The 18976-nt window shown below is 40.5% G+C and overlaps 1 pseudogene; it reads left to right on the forward strand.

Moving 5' to 3' along the window:
- Positions 1-13357: 13357 nt before the first annotated feature.
- LOC101553537 (SAFB-like transcription modulator) lies at positions 13358-18709 on the forward strand (annotated as a pseudogene).
- Positions 18710-18976: the final 267 nt, after the last annotated feature.

The following is an 18976-nucleotide window of genomic DNA, read 5'->3' on the forward strand; positions in this document are numbered from 1 at the left end:
AATATTTGATAACAAGTTTTCCACTGATGAGAATGAAGAGATAAAATGAAGAGATAAAATGAAGAGATAAAAAACCGCGGCCACGCGGTTTACAATTTCTGTATTATAGTAATTAAGTCCGCAGAGATTTAAGTTGGAAAATGAATCATTTCCCTTCCTGGAACAGCATGTAGCAAAAGCTTAGTTCACAGTCTCCATACATAGTTGTAAGCACTTGCTGGAACCCCAAATTCTAAAGCTGTCTCTGGTTCCTGCTTGTTCCACATCCACCGGCTGTGCAGAGGCATGGGCAACCGGGTCGAAATTCGGCCAGAGCCCGAGCTCCGACGCGGGCTGAGACTGCCCCGGTATCCTGCGGCTGTTTCCTAAATATAGATCTTTATATATATTCTTGTCATTTTATTAGTATACTTCCCCACAACAACAGTTTGATACTTTATCTCAAATTTCAACATATTTTAAAACACCTAAACTTGTACATCATCATCATCATCATCATCATCATCATCACTGTCATCCCGTTGTTCATCGATTTACTTGAGTGGGGACCAGTAACGTCTCCATTTGTCCCAGCCCTGAGATTTTATCAGCCTCTCCTTACTTGTTTTTCCCAATGATTAGAAGCTCTTTTCAGGGTGAGGGGAATGAGACCTGTTATTGTTACTGTATTTGGCATATTGAATATGCCACGAAGAGGTTGCCAGGCCGGGCTCTCCGAGAGGCATATATATATATATATATATATATATATATATATATATATATATATATATATATATATTCCCTTTATGATGATGAAGCAGCCACGCAGTACAGGAATATGTCTGCTCATGCATGAGGCTCGGCCCTAGTGTGTGGAAAGCAGCCTGGAGTGTGGCAGCGGTGGGGTATTGGTGGTTGGCTGCCGGGGCTGGGTCCCTTGGGGCAGGGAGGGATCTCACCCACCTTCCTCTGGGGCACCCCTGGTATAGAGTCCAGTGGCATGGTTATGGGGCCTCATTTTACCCTTTGGGTAAAAAGGAAAAGGAAAAGAAAAGAGCCAAAACCAGCTCCACGGGGCTGGAGCGATAGTACAGCAGGTAGGGCGTTTGCCTTGAACGCGACTGACCCAGGTTCTATTCCAGTATCCCATATGGTCCCCTGAGCACCGCCAGGAGTTAAATCCTGAGTGTAAAACCAGGAGTAACCCTTGTGCATCACCAGGTGTGACCAAAAAAGCAAAAGCAAAAGCAAAACCAAAAAAAAAAAAAATCAGCTCTACAAGAAGGGGGCGCTGGGGCTGGAGCGATAGCACAGCGGGTAGGGCGTTTGCCTTGCACGCGGCCGACCCGGGTTCTAATCCCAGCATCCCATATGGTCCCCTGAGCACCTCCAGGGGTAATTCCTGAGTGAAGAGCCAGGAATAACCCCTGTGCATCGTCGGGTGTGACCCAAAAAACAAAACAAAAAAAAAAAAAAAAAAAAAAAAAAAAAAGAAGGGGGCGCTTTGCCCACTGTCTGGCCAACAGGGTCTCAATAAGCACTCACCAAAGAGATGGAAAAAAAGAAACCTTCACTTCCTAGAAGTCTTAACAATTGAATTATGTCTACAAATTTAACTATTCTTTTCTGTAAGTTTAAGTATAAAAGGTAGTTGTAATTTTTATTCTTCATTTTTTCTGTTTTTATTGAGGCATCAATGATTTGTAATACTATTTATGATAGTTTTATTCATACATTGCTCTAACACCACTCACTTTCCACAAAAGTGTCAGCTTCCCTCCTCCAATATCCCATGGACCAACCCACTTCTCACTCATTTTTGCTTCTATAGACCAACTCTCAGGGTCTGTCATTTGATATTCCCTTACTATGTTTATATCCTGAATTACTATGCTATTCCCTTTCTTAGCTACTCTAAACAGAACTGAGGTTTTCTGGGGGAAATAAAGGTAGTCAGTAAACCAAAGGAACCTAGGTACAGCAGAGAGGGTCTTTGGCACTTACTTTGAAAGTAGTGGAGATGCAGTAACATTGAATACCTTTTAAAGCATAAACATTTCACTGTAATAAAACCATGTTACATCAACAATAATAAATTTATCAACTGGTGAATAAAGTAATAGAATAATACCTGATAACTGTCAGTGAGACTTTCACTATTAAGAAAATTCATGGAACTATCTTCCAGATGAAGTGAAAGCAACATATTTGTATAAAAGTAAGTATTTGTATAAAAGTAAGTAAAAATCAAGCCTGCTGCTCTGGAAGTGTGGGGCCACTCCCGGGTCCTCAGTTAAACTGGGAAAAGCCTGAGTATTTGGCCGGTGCTCCTCTAGTCTTATACTGCTGAGGACTCTCTGAGGCATCCCAGCTGTGTTTGAGGCAGGGCTCTATCCTGGAAGCTTCCAGGTCTCTACTCAGAGAGGCTCAGGAGTTCATTTGGTACCAGGGACCAAACCAGAGTTGGTCTCATGCACCTTAACCCTTATAACATCTCTCCAGTTTCATCAGTGGTTTTTCCCTGTGACACAATTGAAAAAATATTTTAGATTTCTTAACAGACACCTAATGACAGAACTAGAGCAAGAGAGATGGTATTACAAGGGGTGCTTTAAGGTCAGTATTTCGGTAGCTGCTGTTTTTGATTAAGTGTCATGTAGACTAGTTCCTCTTACAGAATAACATTAGCTTGTAAAAACCAAAGGCTTGGTGGCCTTAATAGACGACAATAACCAATAGCTTAACTTTGCCAGATACTCCTGTCAAAAATCTGAAGCTGTGTCAATATTTGCCATTGTTGCTATTCTTGCCAGTGCTCTTAGAGAACAGGGCTGCCTGGCCACGAAGAGGGTGTGGTGAGAGTGAGACATCTCTCTGTTCCATTAAAGGCTAACAGAGTTTGTGTTTGCTTTTAAATTTCTTTTTTCCACCAGGAACAGTGAAACTTGGACTGTCTGGAGTCTTTTGTGGTTTGCATTCAGTTCTGAATTCAGAGTCCAGGATAAGAAAGTTATTGGCAACCACCAGCATGCAAGTCAGAAAAATGCCAGGCTGATGTAATACAGGCTTCTATTTCACTTCAGAATGAAAATTTAATGTTCCTTGAGAGTCTGTTACAGAGCAATTCATTTGGGTTATCTTATGAATGATGGGTTCTGAAAAATCATGTTTGTACTACATATTTTTGTGGCTATTTCAGAAAATGCATTATAAGAGGCAAGCAGCCAGCAGCACAAATTATGCTTGAGACCGAGAACTGTTTCAGCACAATCTGAGTTTTGGTTTATCTCTTTAGGGTAAAGGTAAAAGGTTGTATAAAGTAGAACATGCACTTTGTGGAAGGTGTTGTAAGAACTTTTCCCCTCTTTTTACCCTCTGTGGACAATCAAATAATTATATTTTTCTACTTAGTATTAATATACATACTCTTTAAAAAGACAAAAACAAATTGAAGGAACGAAATTAATTAACCATAGAAATGAAGCTATTGTCAACATATTGATGCATAACCTTCCAATACAATAGTTCTTTTGTGTCTTTGATCTTTAGGAACTTAATATGATCACAAATGTGTCAGATCAATAAGAACCTCTGTAATTGTTATTAATATCAGCATTATTCGGTGTTTAGCTGAATGCACTATTTCATCGTAAAAATACAGAACTTGTTTGCAGGTTTTCCCTAATGATGCCTTACCACCTATAGCTCAGAATCTCACATTATTGAATCAACAGGAAATGTTACAGCAGGTTTCATTAGTCAAGTACTTCTGGTCCTAGAGGGACATTAACTTCCCTGGCCACTTTAATGTTCTATTAATTCTAGACCACTGCTCATCTATTACTCTCTCATTTTACCTTGAAAACAATGTAGCCGTATGCCTGCCATGCCTTAAAATGTGCACATGCTATATTCTTCAAATAAGAATTAATGCCAGGCAATTAAGAGCCAATGGATCTATTTTAGAATGAGGTTATTCAAATGTGCTATAGAAGCAGGGTGGACATTTTAAGAATATCTATCAGCCTATCCAATACTCTATTGAAGAAAAAAATGCAGAATTTCTAAATTTTGTACATATTGTTGAGGATTTAATTTGACTATAATTTTGCATTTAAGAATATTGTTGTATATTTTGTAAAAAATTGTTTTAATTATATTTTGCATACCATGTTTGTGCAGAAATACTCAGCTTTTGTGATCTATCTGAACAATGTGTGAGAAAGATCCAATGAGAAATTCTAGATTCATTTACTTTCATGTTTAGTAACAAATTATTCCTTATTTTGACTTAAGTAAATTTGATATTTTCCTAAGAACCTGACTTTCTGAGTTTAAAATCATGTTGTCATAATCTATTACTTGTTGTGTAGACATAGTATTTCTAATTTCTTAAAAGTTATTTATTTAAATATAGGAAAAAGTCACAACTGCTGATACAATTCTAGAATTAAAATTTGTTCAATAACAACCTCCAGTATTAAAATCAATAAGTATAAAAATTAATGTGAAAATTGTTATATCTGATTATGGGATTTTTTAAGCCATTGACTAAGAATTTATTAAGCCGTTTGTTGCTAGCTGAGCCATAAGTGTTCTTGTTTTTTTGAGCTTAGTTGGCTTCTATGTTACTTTCCCATCTAATCTGATTTGTTCTTACTAGAATTTCAGTATTGAGAAATTATGAGGTGGTGTGTGGTCCAGAGATACAGAATCTATAGTCTGGGCCAATGAGTTGATAAGTTGGTGGCTTTGAGAGGTGGATGTGGCTGATGTGGTGAAGCTTCTGAAAGCATCATTTGAAAGTAACTAAAAGGTGATTTGTGACTTCTTTTATGCCTCAATTAAAAAAATTAATTCATATATAATTAAAAAATATTTTTTCTTCAAAGGTGTGATTCTACAGCATGGAGCAGTGTCTCAAGCTTATTTCCATTCTATAAAGTTTGTTAATCATGTTAATAAAATTTTTTTTTCCCTAACTTTTCTTCAGTCTGTTATTTGTGTTTTTAAAAGGCAGGTTAGTATCTTGCAATGTAATATGAGAGTGAATTTTTGTTGTTATTATTTTCTCTTTTAAGTACAGAACTGGCAGCAGTGAGGCATAAAAGGGCTATGGGGGACTAGAAATACCATTTTAACAAGGATATGAGTGAAATTTTAAAAAATTAAAATGAATAATCTTTGTCTCCTGACTTTTACTTTTGCTATAAATGCCATCCTTAATGTTTAATGTCATTATTATTATAATTGAGTGCATTTTGGATCTTTCTATTTGAGTTCCATATTTCATTATCTTCCTATCATACTTTGACCTCTTCACTGTAGCACTGCACTGTAGTCCTGTTGTTTATCGATTTGCTTCAATGGACACCAGTAATGTCTCCATTGTGAGACTCGTTGTTACTGTTTTTGGCATATGGAATATGCCATGGGTAGCTTGTCAGGCTCTGCTGTGTGGGCGGGATACTCTCGGTAGCTTGCTGGCTTTCCAAGAGGGACTGAGGAATCGAACCCGGGACGACCACGTGTAAGTCTAATGCCCTATCCACTCTGCTATTGCTCCAGTCCTTTCTCTAAATTATATTTCTTATGTTTTCTTCATATGTATTTGCTAGTTCAAGAATCCTTTCTTTGTTCTTACCTATCTTCTGTTTACATGAAAAGTAATTCTATAGGCATCAAGAAGGTAACTTAAGTGGTAAAGCTGTGCCTATATGTGCAATATTCTAAATTTAATTCCTACATGTATGTTGCCTCATCCCCAACCCCACAATGCCAGGTAGAACCATAGCTGCACCCCACCCCACTGGATATAGCTTGGGGGTCACCCAAATACCACTGTCCTGAGCTCAAAGACCAGCACTACACCTGAAGTAAAGCGTATTAGACCTCAGGCTCCTACTAAGAAAAAGTAATTCTTAATTTCAGCTATGTAATATATAGTTTTACATTCCAACCTCTCTAAATCCTAAACCATAATACAAGCTGTTCTAACTGGCCCTAACAGGTACATGATGATTCATTTTTATAGCTAGCACTCAGTGCTTATAAACGACTCATAAAACTGCTAATCAAAGATATCCTCAACACACAAGCTCAAAAGGAGATTAGGAATTGTGGACTTTCTGTTGCTAGATTTTCCCTACACTCATAATTTGTAAATACCTGATGTATTAAGTATCAGGATATTGAAATAATTTTAAAATTACTGGTGTTCTCAGGAGTCTATTTTGACATAAAGTCAAAATGAAAAAATATAAACATATATTAGTATAGTTTATTATTATAGCTACAACAACTTATGCTGACTCTACTGGTAGCACTATTTTAACTGTGGCTACTATACACTTTGTTAAATCTGTCTCTTGTCCAAATATTGTGCTTACAAACCTAGATCTCAGTTCTTTCAGACTTCACAAGGTTTTCCTGGGAATGGTGCTACCTTTATTCACTACCCAAAATGATGGAACATATTCTGGAAAGTTAAATTTTTTGTCAAACATAATTATTTTATACTAGCTAAGGTCTTAGTGTTATGCATGTATTATTTTAATAATTGATATCTCTACCTTATATTAAATAAAATTAAGAATACATTAGTAATATTTCATCATACTCTTTTATCATCCAAATACATGATCTTATATTTAGTTCCAGCAAAATCCATCCACAGTGACTATTATTGCACTTATAATCAGATCATGTTGAAATTTACCAGTATTTCTACAAATTCCTTTTGGAAACTTTACTTTTAGTTTTAATTTCTTCTAAATTAATTCCACAATGATTTTTCCAGTAAGTCTGCAAAACATAATCAAATTTAGTCCTTGCTCACCTGATGATTCTTTATTATTATTATTATTATTTTGCTTTTTGGGTCACACCTGGCGATGCACAGGGGTTACTCCTGGCTCTGCACGCAAGAATCACTCCTGGCAGTGCTCAGGGGACCATATGGGATGCTGGAAATTGAACCCAGGTCGGCAGCGTGCAAGGCAAATGCCCTACCCACTGTGCTATCGCTCCAGCCCTCAACTGATGATTCTTTATTTGAACTTCACATTTGGATGTATGTAGTTTTATGTAGAGTTCTAAGTTATATTTCATCAACAACTTAAGTATATCATTGCATTATCTCTGCTTTCCATTGTAGTTTTATATGTTGTTCTATTTCTATTGTTTCTATTATGTTATTCTATATTTATTTATATGAGTTATCACTTAGAGGTGTTGGGATGGAGTTTTCCCTGGAATTTGCTGGATGGGGAGGGAGTTGTGAGGTTTTGGGCATCTAACTCAGGGCCTCTCACATGCAAGGCATCTGCTATACCACAAGAATATCCACAACTAGGTAACATAGCCAAGTGGTCTAAGGCACTGGATTAATAGCTACAAACTCTGTTCCTTGTTTTTGACTTTTCCTTTTCTTTCTAGTCCTGATTTTGACAGTAGCAGTAGATGGCTCATGACCTTAGAAACTAAGGCTGTGGGCTCAATTAATGAAAAACTTCTGTTCTTTTGGAGCTCAGGATCTGACATGGTGTATTTCCTAATGTGGAATCATTAGGAAGCATTCCTATTTCATTGATATCAATGTTGGTCATGTGAGTTATTCAACCTATGATATAAGAGCAGAAATGACCTATTTCATTTCCAATTTGAAACTTTAAGAACAATGCCAAGGCTTTGTCTTATTCTTTTTATCATCTGCTATAAGTCACCAATGTCTCAGAGACTACATGCCTATTTGTAAAAAATTACAAAGGTGGCGCACGAGGGAGAGATGCAATGATGTGTTGTGTTGTTCTGTTGTTCGTGGGCATTCGGGGCAGTTCTCTCTTGCACGTGATGCTCCAGTTTGGTGCTCTTGAGCCACTGTGTATGGACCGGATTTGGACAGCTCCTCCTTGTGCTCTGCTTCTGTGTGTTCCGCTGTGCTCTCTTCTGTCTGTCTCTCTAACTCTGTCTCTGTCTCTGTCGTCTCTCCTCTGGTCTCTTCCGACCTCTCTCTGTCTCTGCTTCTGTGTCTTCTCTCTCTCCTGCTACCTCTGTCTATGTCCTGTTGCCTCTTCTTCTGTCTCTGCTGTTTCCTTCGCTTCCATGTCTTCCCATGTGTCCTCTCCTGTGTCTTCTGTCACTTCTCTGTCTCCTGCCCTGCTTCTGTGTCTTCTCTGTTCTTCTCCCATGTCCTCTCGTGTGTCTTCACCTCTGTCTCTTCTCCTTCTTCTTCTGTCTCCCCCATCTTCCCCCACAGTCTTAGTTTATATAGCAAATTACATAGGGCGGTAACACAAAGGTGGGTCGAACATTAATAAGTCAAGAAAGAAGGGTAAAACCATTTCTCGAGGAGATTAACAAAATCTCATCTAAGGAGATTACTAGGAGATATGTTCAAGGGTGGGGGTACAAACAAAAGTGTGTCAGGGTGTTTCCCTTTCTTCCTTCCTCAGCTAGTAATCTGCTTAAATAGTTATAGTAAATTTACTTCTAATATTTCTAGCAAATATAAGAAAACTTTAAAGCCAGCTCCCAGAAGAGAGCGACGCAGAGAGTCTCTTGCCTGCATGCCTGGTTGTCTTCCCCAGGGCCTCCTCAGAAGGGGATGGGCTCCAGCTTCCCTCCCAACCCCAAGCAGAGCTCCCAGTGGCAAAAGACCTCTGGAGTCTAGCCACAGGCGTGCTCAAGGCCCCTCTCCACATGTTCGGACAAGCTTCACGCATGAAGGAAACAGCAGAGGACCCCAGGTGTGTGAGACCCGGGGCTGAGACCGCCAAGGCTGCTCGAATCAGGACTGGGCCTCCTCTGCCCAGATTTCCCATCTCCTAGTAGCTAGGCAGTCACACCCAGAGACTGTCCCCGGTGCCCATATAATCTTGTCTATGTCCAGCATCCAGAGATTTAAAAGCCAGCTCCTGGGAGCGCGCAGCCGAGATATCTTATAGCCTACTTCTCCCTCTGGGAGAACCTGGCAAACTACTGGGAGTTTCCTGTCCACAGGGTAGAGCCTGGCAAGGTCCCCATGGTGTATTAATGTGCCAAAACTAGTAACAAGCTGGATCTCATTCCTCTGACCCTGAACGAGCTTCCAGTACAGCATCGTTGGAAGGACGAGTGAAGAGAGGCTTCTAAAATCTCAGGGCTTGGACGAATGGAGATGTTACTGAGACTGTTCGAGAAATTTGACGATCAATGGGATGATGATGAGAATGGTAATGATTTCTAGGAATGTCATTCTGTATGAGCACAGTAAGAGATACATCAGACTTAAAGTTTGGTTCTTCCTGAGGACACTATATATTCCAGACCACAATCCTCAGGGGTTAGTCTTCCTAACCCCATGCAGGTTCTAGTCTCATAATTGCTTTTGGATCATGACAGCATTTGTCTATGACCATGCTCTCATCTTTTTTTTAATTGAATTTTAATTTTTTATTGAATCACCATGTGGAAAGTTACAAAGGTTTCAGGTTTAAGTCAGTTATACAATGCTCGAACACCATCCCTTCACCAGTGCACATATTCCACCACCAAGAACCACAGTAAACCTCCCCTACAACCCCCCACCCCTCAGCTCCCCACCCCACCTGTGTAGCTGATAAATTTCATTTTACTTTCACTTTACTTTAATTACATTCAATATTTCAACAAAAAACTATTATTGTTTGGAGTTTATCCCCCCAAAGTCGGACCTGCTGAAAAGGAAGTATTTGATAATTTGTTTTCCATTGCTGAGAATGAAGAGATATGAGGTTGAGCAACCACAATGGCCGCCGCGCGGTTTTGGATTTCTGTATTTTAGTAACTAAGTCCAGAGAAATTTCTGCCAGAAATTGCATCATTGCAAGCTCGTACCTCTCTGCTACTTTATATTCCATATATGAGTGCAATCTTTCTATATCTGTCTCTTTATTTCTGATTAATTTCATGAGAGTCATACATAAGCACAATATGGTACAGGGGGGAAAATATTAGGAGGCTATACTAAGAAAGACTTTTTTATTTTTATTTACTTATTATTCTTGTTTTGGGGACATACCCGGTGGTGCTTAGAGCTTACTTCTGGCTGGTGCTCAGGGATCACTTCTGGCATGAATTGGGGGAACCACATGGGATGCCAGGAAATCAGTCACATGCTAGTTAAGCACCCACCCTGCTATATTACCTCTTTGGCCCTAAGCAGTACTATTGTAAATATTGAATTTGGAAACCAGAAATACAAGGTCTTCAATTTGTTCTTTCTAAGATTGTTTAGACTACTTAAAATCTTTGTGGTTTCATAGAAATTTTAAGACTTTTCATTTCTGTGAAAAATGCCATTGAGTTTTTTGATGGAAATCTCATAAATCTGTAGATTGCTTTGTATAGTATACACATTTTCACATTATTACTCTTTTTAATCATGGTTTTTTTATACACTTTTTTAATATGTGCATTATGATTTTCAGTACATACATCTTTCATCTCCGGGTGAATTTCCTAGTATTTTATATTTTTTTTGATTGTTTAGATAGGCTGAATTTTGTGATTTCCTTTTCAAATAGACTTTTGTTATTAAATAAAATGTCACCAATTTTGCATTTGAAAAATCACTAGATTCATTTGTTAGTTGTAGCATATTTTTGTAATGTTCTTGGGGTTTTCTGCACGTGAAATCATGTGATCAGCAAAGAAAAGCTATTATATTTCTCCCTTTCTAATGCGCTTGTCTATTTTAAAATTTTATTTCATCCAGTCACTGAATGGAAAGGATAAGCGTAGCTATCTTTATTTTGTTACTATTATTATATTTTTTTGTTTTTGAGTAAAAAATGCTCCAGGCTTGTTATAAATGACCTCTATTATGCTGAAGAGAATTCTGATTTATGTAGTAGACATCTATGTATGTAGACATCTTATAGCCTAGTTCTCCCTCTGGGAGAACCTGGCAAGCTACCGAGAGTTTCCTGCCCACATGGGAGAGCCTCGCAAACTCCCCATGGCGTATTCATATGCCAAAACCAGTAACAATAATGGCTCTCATTTCCTTGACCCTGAAAGAGTCTCCAATGTGACACCACTGGAAAGGACGAGTGAAGAAAGGCTTCCAAAATCTCAGGGCTAGGATTAATGGAGAGTTGCTGAGAATGCTCGAGAAATTTGATGATCAATGGGGTGATGACAATGATGATGATGATGTAGTTTGTTGAGAGTTTTAATGTTGAAATACCTGAATTTTATCTGATGCTTTATTATTTAATAATAATATTACGTAGTTGATATCTATTTTTGTTTCTGTATTATGCCACATTAATTGATTTACTATTGATTGCAACAATCCATACATCTCAGTAAGAAAGTCCTGTTGTGAGCCCAGAGAGATAGTGTAACAGAGATAATGACACTATCTGAGACAGGATCTGAGAACCATCAAAACTGAACTCTGATTGCAGACCCAGGAGTAAGTTCTGAGCACTCCGGGTGTGGCCCCAATACCAAAATAAATACATAAATTAATTAATTTCTGTTGGTAATAGTAATCCTTCAACAGTTGTTCAAATTATAATTAGCCTTTTAATGTGTGATTTTAAATTTTTGATTATTTTATTGAGAATGATTTTCTTTCTATTTAACAGGTACATGAATGTGGGTTTTTTATTTCTCTATGTCTAGGTTCCAGAGTAAAGGTGTCATCATCAAATGAGTTTGGAAGTATTCCCTCCTTTTTATATTCTTTTATTTTTGGCAAGAGTTTGAGAAGAAATGGCCTAATCATTACTTGACATAGTTGTTCATATTAGTTTCTAATTACCTGTTTTGATTTTGTGGTACCAATTGCAATGACTTCTTTTTCAACTTTTAATTTTATTTATTTGAGTGTGCTAGTTTTCTTTTAAATGAACTTAAAATTTGCCATTTAAATATCTTAGAAATCATTCTGCTTTTCCATCGCTTTTCTTTCATTTATTTTTCACCCTAAGTTTTATTACCAACATCCAGAGAGACTTAAAAGCAAGCTCTCAGAAGAGAGTGATGCAGAGAGTCTCTTGCCCGTACGCCTGGCTGTCTTCTCTGGGGCTCCTCGGAGGGAGGGGATGGGCTCCATCTTCCCTCCCCACCCCAAGCAGAGGTCCCGTCAGCCGAAGACCACTGGAACCTAGCTGCAGACATGCTGGAGGCCCCTCTCCACACATTCGGACAGGCCTCATGCATGAAGGTACTGGCAGAGGAACCCAGGTGTGTGTAATCCCATCAACAGCCAACATCCAGAGAGAGACTTAAAAGCAAGCTCTTAGAAGAGAGTGATGCAGAGTCTCTGTGGCCGCATCATATCTTTAGCCTACTTCTCCCTCTCGGAGAAACTGGCAGTCCTCTGAGAGTTTCCTGCCCACATGGGACAGCTTTGCAAGCTTCTCATGGTGTATTCATATGCAAAATCCAGTAACAAGCTGGATCTCATTCCCCTGACCCTGAAGAGCCTCCAGTGCAACATCGTTAGGAGGGCCGAGTCGAGTTAGACTTCTAAGATCTCAGGGAAAGGACAAAATGAGATGTTACTGAGCCCGCCCAAGAAATCGGTGATTAACAGGATATCATGATTGTGATCATGATTGTGAAGTTTTATTACACAATTTCTTTCACTATATGTAAGATTAATTTACTCTTTTCCATTCCTTGAGGGATAAATTTGGCTGTTCATATGAAATATTATTTAATCTAAGTATTTTGTTACTGTCAATTTCCCTTTAGTTTTTCTTTTCTGTATGCCATAAGTCTTGGTATGTGCATTTTTTTTACATTTTTATTTATCTCAAGACATTTTAAGTTTCACCTTGATTCTTCCTTTATCTTATAAATAACTCCAGAAATGAGTTGTTTAATTTCTGTATGTTTGTAGTTTTTCCCTTTGTTATTGATTAATAGCTTTTATTGTGACTGGAAAAAATCCTTTGAGTAATTCTAGTCTTCTTAAATTTATAACAATTTCTTTGTTACCTATCAAATAATCTGTCCTGCAAGTGTCCTGGTTGTTCTCAGATATAGTTACAGTTGATGTTGTCTGATGTAACTATAGCCAAACCTGTCCTGGTTTTGTTGTCATTTGTGTAAAGTACCATTTCCCTTTAGGTATATCTGGGTTCTAAAATCTAAAGTGTTTCTCTTTTAAAAAGCATATTATTGACCCTTTTTTTTTGCTTTTTGGGTCACACCTGGTGAAGCACAGGGGTTACTTCTGGCTCTGCACCCAGGAATTATTCCTGGCGATGCTCAGGGGACCATATGGGATGCTGGGAAACAAACCCGGGTTGGCCGTGTGCAAGGCAAATGCCCTACCCGCTGTGCTATTGCTCCAGCCCCTATTGAGCCATTTAAATACTGAAACTTTTGGTTGGAGATGGCTGCAGCTGTGGGGGCTGTGGCTGGCTGGGCCATTGTGGACACAGCCAATGGCAAGATGCTGAGCGACCTGCGGGTCATCCACCTCATCAGAGCTGAAGCACTCCAACTCGAACATTACTGGTGTCAAGAAAGCGCTGCTGTCCCATCTCAAGCAGGTAATTGAAGAGGAAGGAGACAATTCAGATAATATTAAACTAACTCCAAACAAGAAGCCAACCAAAGGCAAAGGTAAAAAATATGAAGCAGAAGCAGAGGAGTTGAATGGGGATGCTTCTGTGAAGATGATGCTTTTGTCAAGGACTGCGAATTGGAGAATCAAGAGACACATGAGCAAGATGGAAATGATGAGCTACAGGGTTCTGTAGAATCTGGAGACAATGAAGAACAAAATGTGCTTTCCAAGGAGTTTCTTACCTGTCGAAGACAACACAAGATCTCATGAATTAATAGAGGCAGAAACAATAAAAGACATAGAAAAAGAGGACATTGAAAGTCAGGAAATTGAAACTCAAGAAGGTGAAGATGAGGAAGAATCTTGGCCGGTGGGCACTGCAACACCAGAGAATACTCCAGGCCCAAAATTGAGCCGATATGACTGGGGTGCCCCAGATGTAGGAGGTGAAGTCTCCCACCTACTCCAGATGGAATCCCGGCCACCACGATCTTCTACAAGCATGGCTCCGGTATGTGGGGACCAGGACTATTTCTCCAAACCGTGCAGCTGCGAAATTTTTTGATATACAAAGTGAGCAATAGAAAATAGATGATCTAGCATCTGCCCCTAGAAGGCAGGCTTGAATGGTAGTGTTGAATATCCAAGCAAAATATAATGCCCAAAACTATAGAGAGCCCCAGAGCTTCACAAACCAATTTTGGAACCCAGCAGCTTTTTGCAGAAATGTCTCTAGACTGTGAACTAAGCTACGGCCCCTTGCCGCACTGGGAGGGGAGAGGTTTTTGCCCTCGGTATTTCCTTTCGGCGATGGTGGCATGGTGACTACCATCTTTCAGAGCCCATTGGACAGAGGTACGAGTTTGCAGTGATGGGGCGCTCAGGAAATCTTGAGATGGGAGGCGGTACCAGTGCTAGTCCCCACCCAGCTGAAACCCTGAGCGGCTGCCCATGAATGGCTTCTCTGCTCCTGAATGGCCATGATCCCAGAGGCACAAAAGCCAATTTCAGAACCTAGAGACTTCTGGCAGAAATCACTCCGGACTTAATTACTAAAATGCCAGAAATCCAAAATCATACATTCTTCATTATCAGCAATAGAAAACAAATTATCAAATGATGCCTTTTCAGCAGGTCTGATCACTGGGGGGAAATTCCAAATAATAATAGTGGGTTTTCTGTCGAAACATTGAATGTAGGGTGGGGGATGGGATGGGGGTTATACTAGGGTTCTTGGTGGTGGAGCATGTGCACTGATGATGGGTTTTTGATCATTGTACGACGGAGACTTTAATCTGAAAGTTTTATAACTGTTTTCACAGTGATTCAATAAATTTTTTTAAAGTTAAAAAATAAAATAGAAAGATCTATCATGGGGAAGGTATTGCTCTTGGTTTACATAGTGATCATGGTCATTTAATGATAACTGTTAAAAAAAAAAGAAAGTGAACATGATACCTTTTCAATTACCCAAAATGTTGAGGAAGAAAAAATGAAAAGAAGGGAGCCTAGCTGACGCTCAACACACAACTCACGAAGAGACTGAAGCTAATTTGACTGTGAGAGAAGCTGAGGATGAAAACATCTTGGTCACAGTCCAGGTTTGAAGACGCCATCACTCTGGATTTTGATGGTGATGACCTCCTCGAAACAGGTAAAAATGTAAAAATTACAGATTACAAAGCAAGTAAGCCAAAAGATAGGCAGGGCCCCATTGCACAGAGCCTGGAGAAGGAAAGCAAGTTCTGCAAGATGAATGTGAACTATATAGATGGTAAGAAAGAAGAATGCATGCAGGGGGGCCCTGTCAAGAAGGGAGCCAGAGAAAGTTTTAAGAAACAGAATCTAGAAAATGAAAAGAATACTATGAAGAATGTGCCCTTGTCTACTAGGGCCTCTGGTCAAGTAAAGAGCTCTTCAAAGGAATCTAACGACAGCAAGACATCATCCAGAGATGACAAAAGGAGTACAGGTAGTACCAGTGGCAGCAGTGGGAGCTCCACAAGAAATTTCTGGGTCAATGAACTTTCTTCTAATACCAAAGCTGCTGATCTGAAGAACTTCTTTGGCAAGTATGGAAAGGTTCTGAGTGCAAAGGTCTTCTCAAACGTCCGGTGTCCTGGCGCCAGGTGCTATGGCATCATGTCCACCAGTACTGGGGTGTCCCGGTGCATTCCCCCACCTCCACTGCAATGAGCTGCGTGGACAGCTGTTATCTGTTGAAAAGGTTAAAAATGATGAAAGGATCAGTTCAAGACCAGAGACCGGAGACCACAAAAATAGAAGTGATAGAAGTAGCAAGATGCAAGTCAATGTCAAAAACAGAAGAGAAGAGGTTATCCGAGAAATCTGAAAAAAAAAGTGAGGATGTTAAGAAAATAGAAAATATATGTGAGAAGAATGATAGTAGGGCAAGTGGCCAAATGTTGGATAACATTGGGTTGTCCTTGCTCCCCCACCCCATCCTACCCCCCACTTCCACCCCACAGGGAGCTTAGTTTTATTGAGCCACTCCCACGAAAGTGCCTCTGAGGCACACCCAATTCCATCAAGCACTAATAATCGTATCTTGCATTTCTCTTTCCTTCATGTCATTTGCATGGCTTGTTTAGTAACATCCTTTTTGTATAGACAGGGGAGAACAGTTGATACTATGCTTTTGTAACATGGGAGTTAATTGACTCCAAGTATTATTGACTCCTGGGCATCCATCCATATTTGCTTAATTTAAGCCTCAGCTCCCCGTAATCCTAGCACTCACTCCAAAAGCAGTGTCCAAATGAAAGGACTGGATGGACCCTGCAAGCTGTAAGCTACCCTGGCATCAAAAAGAGACAAGCTAAGCACCGTAATTATAAGTTAAAAGCATGATCATGGAACAAACTCTGTCATGATCCCAAAAGACGTAACTGAATAAGGACTCTACTGGGGTTAGGAAAGCATAACCTGGAATGAGAATATATATCACGATGTCCCCAGGAAGAGCCAATCTTTGAGCTTAATATATCTCTTACCATGTTCATACAAAATGAGTAGAAATATTATAAGAAGAAAATTTACTATGATTGTTTAAATGGATTACTAGCTGAGGAAAGGAGAAAGCAATACACCCTGGATGGAATCCTGCCCTTGAGGTCATCTCCTGGTAATCTGGAGTGATGAGCCCTTGAGCCCTCAGATGAGATTTTGTCCTTGAGTTAATCTCCTAGATATTCCGCCTAAAGGAGTGGCTTTATTTCCCTCTGTTTGTTGTTATGACAGTGTTGAACCCCACCTATGTGTACCCCCACCCTTCATGATTCCTATATAACTGTGCTGTAAAGGGAGAGAAGAGGACTTTGGGACCTTGAGGTCTTTGAGGACTAGAGCATCTGTGAGGACTATGAGGACTAGCTGATGATGATGACTGGAAGTAGAGGACTATGAGACTGCGAAGAGACGAGGAAGAAAATGTAATAAGGTAGAGGACTTTGAGGAGACTAGGATGATGGAACTATGATGACTGGGACTATGACCAAAACTACAACTCAGATTGTGCAGTAACGGGAGAGATCAGACTATAGGGGGGAGGAGAAAGAAATAAACTAAAGATCAACCAGCCTGGGGCCCCCACCCAGTTTCTCCATTCTCCTGGTCCTTCATCCTTCCTACCTTCTCTGCTGTCTGGCCTGGGGAGGCGGGTCTTGGCCACCGAACGATGGTGTCCCTTGCATGCCTCCATGCGTTTTTCTTGGAAACTCACAGCCAAACTTCAGAATTGAAAAAAAGCCAAGAAAAGAAGAGAATAAGTCCAAAGAGTCCAGGACACATGGTGGTATCAGACCAGACTAAAGAAGGAGATCATTGCAGACCATCAAGAAGAGGGAGACACCAGAAAATTCATGGAAGAAGTAAGGAAAAAGAGAGGGCTAGCTTAGATAAAAAGAGGGACAAGGGTTCCCGAAAGACAGGCAACTTGCCTTTTGAAAAAATGAAGGAGAGAAGATTAAGAGAGCATTTAGTTGGTTTTGAGAGCTTGCTGCGAGCAACGGAACTTCGAAGACGAAGAGAACTTGCAGAAAGAGAGCTTCGCATTAGAATAATTTGTGAAAGAGAAGAACGGGAACGCCTGCAGAGAGAGAGAGCCCGCCTAGAAATGGAAAGGCAAAAACTAGAGAGAGACAGAATGGAACGCGAACGCTTGGAATGGGAACGCATTCGTATTGAACAGGAATGGTGCAAGGAAGATGAATGGTTTTCTCAGGAACGGGAAGAGCTGAGATGGCAGCAGCAGCAGCAGCAGCTTCGCTGTGAGCAGGAAAAACGGAATTCTTCGAAGCGCCTGCGGGATGTGGAGCATATGGATCACAGACGAGATGGCCCTTACTGGAACGAGAATAAGAAGTTGTCTCCAGATAAAGATGCACGGTTTGGCCACGGATCTGACTATCGCCAGCAGAACCCATTCAGCGACTTTGATCGCGCAGAGAGGAGCAGGTTTGCCCAGAACTCAGTGCAGCCGTCCTTCGACAGGAGAGAACGCCTTCTCGGTCAACGCGAACGGGGAAAGGCACGTCCTGCGCGCAGAGAGGATACCCGCCTTGGAAGGTGCTCTAAACGTTTCAGCGATTCCAGAAGAAGCGCGTCTCCACCAAGAAATGAGCTTAGAGAGACAGACCGGCGAGAAGTGCGAGGGGACCGAGACGAAAGGAGGACAGTAATGATTCATGACCTGCCAGATATCCTGTACCCCTGGGATGCCCGAGATGCCGGCCCCAACCCATCAAGACCAGCAGCCTGGAAGAGTGAAGGTGCCATGTCCTTTGACAAAAGGGAGATCAGGGTTGAGCCAGCAGAGTGGGCTGGGAGGGAAGTATCAGGGCACGTGAGACAGGCCCCCCTCGGGGCTCGCGGAGGAAGTGGGACACAGCACTATCCCGAGGAACGCCACGTGGTTGAGCGCCACCGTCGGGACACAAGTGGACCAGGGAAAGAGTGGCACGGGCCATCCTCGCAGGGGCCCAGCTACCGGACACGCGGCGGGTGGGCGATGGCCGGGTCAGGGCTAGGGATGATGACCCAGCACGGAAGTGATGCATCCCCAATTAATTGCACAAATTAGTGGCTAATTCCATGCCCAGGGGGAGCAGCTCCGGATTGAAGCCATATAGAGGCGGACCTTCACGACGATTCTGAAAAGAACTCTCTGCCGGGGTTTCAAGTTACTTTATTGAAATATTTTATGAACTTGATTGACTATTTACCAAGAACCTCTGGTTTGCTTGAGAGTTTGTCAGACTTTTTTTTTTTAACACAATTGTCTCAATTTTGAAGATGTTTAAATAGTTCTGCTGTAACTTTTAATAGTTCTGTATATCATTCAGCTTTTGATATTGCAGAACTGAGACATATTTGAAAAGATTGGAATCTAAACGCTTTGTTTAATGCTGTGTGAATATAAGA

Source organism: Sorex araneus, chromosome 4 (assembly GCF_027595985.1).
Source record: "Sorex araneus isolate mSorAra2 chromosome 4, mSorAra2.pri, whole genome shotgun sequence".
Taxonomy (NCBI): Eukaryota; Metazoa; Chordata; class Mammalia; order Eulipotyphla; family Soricidae; genus Sorex; species Sorex araneus.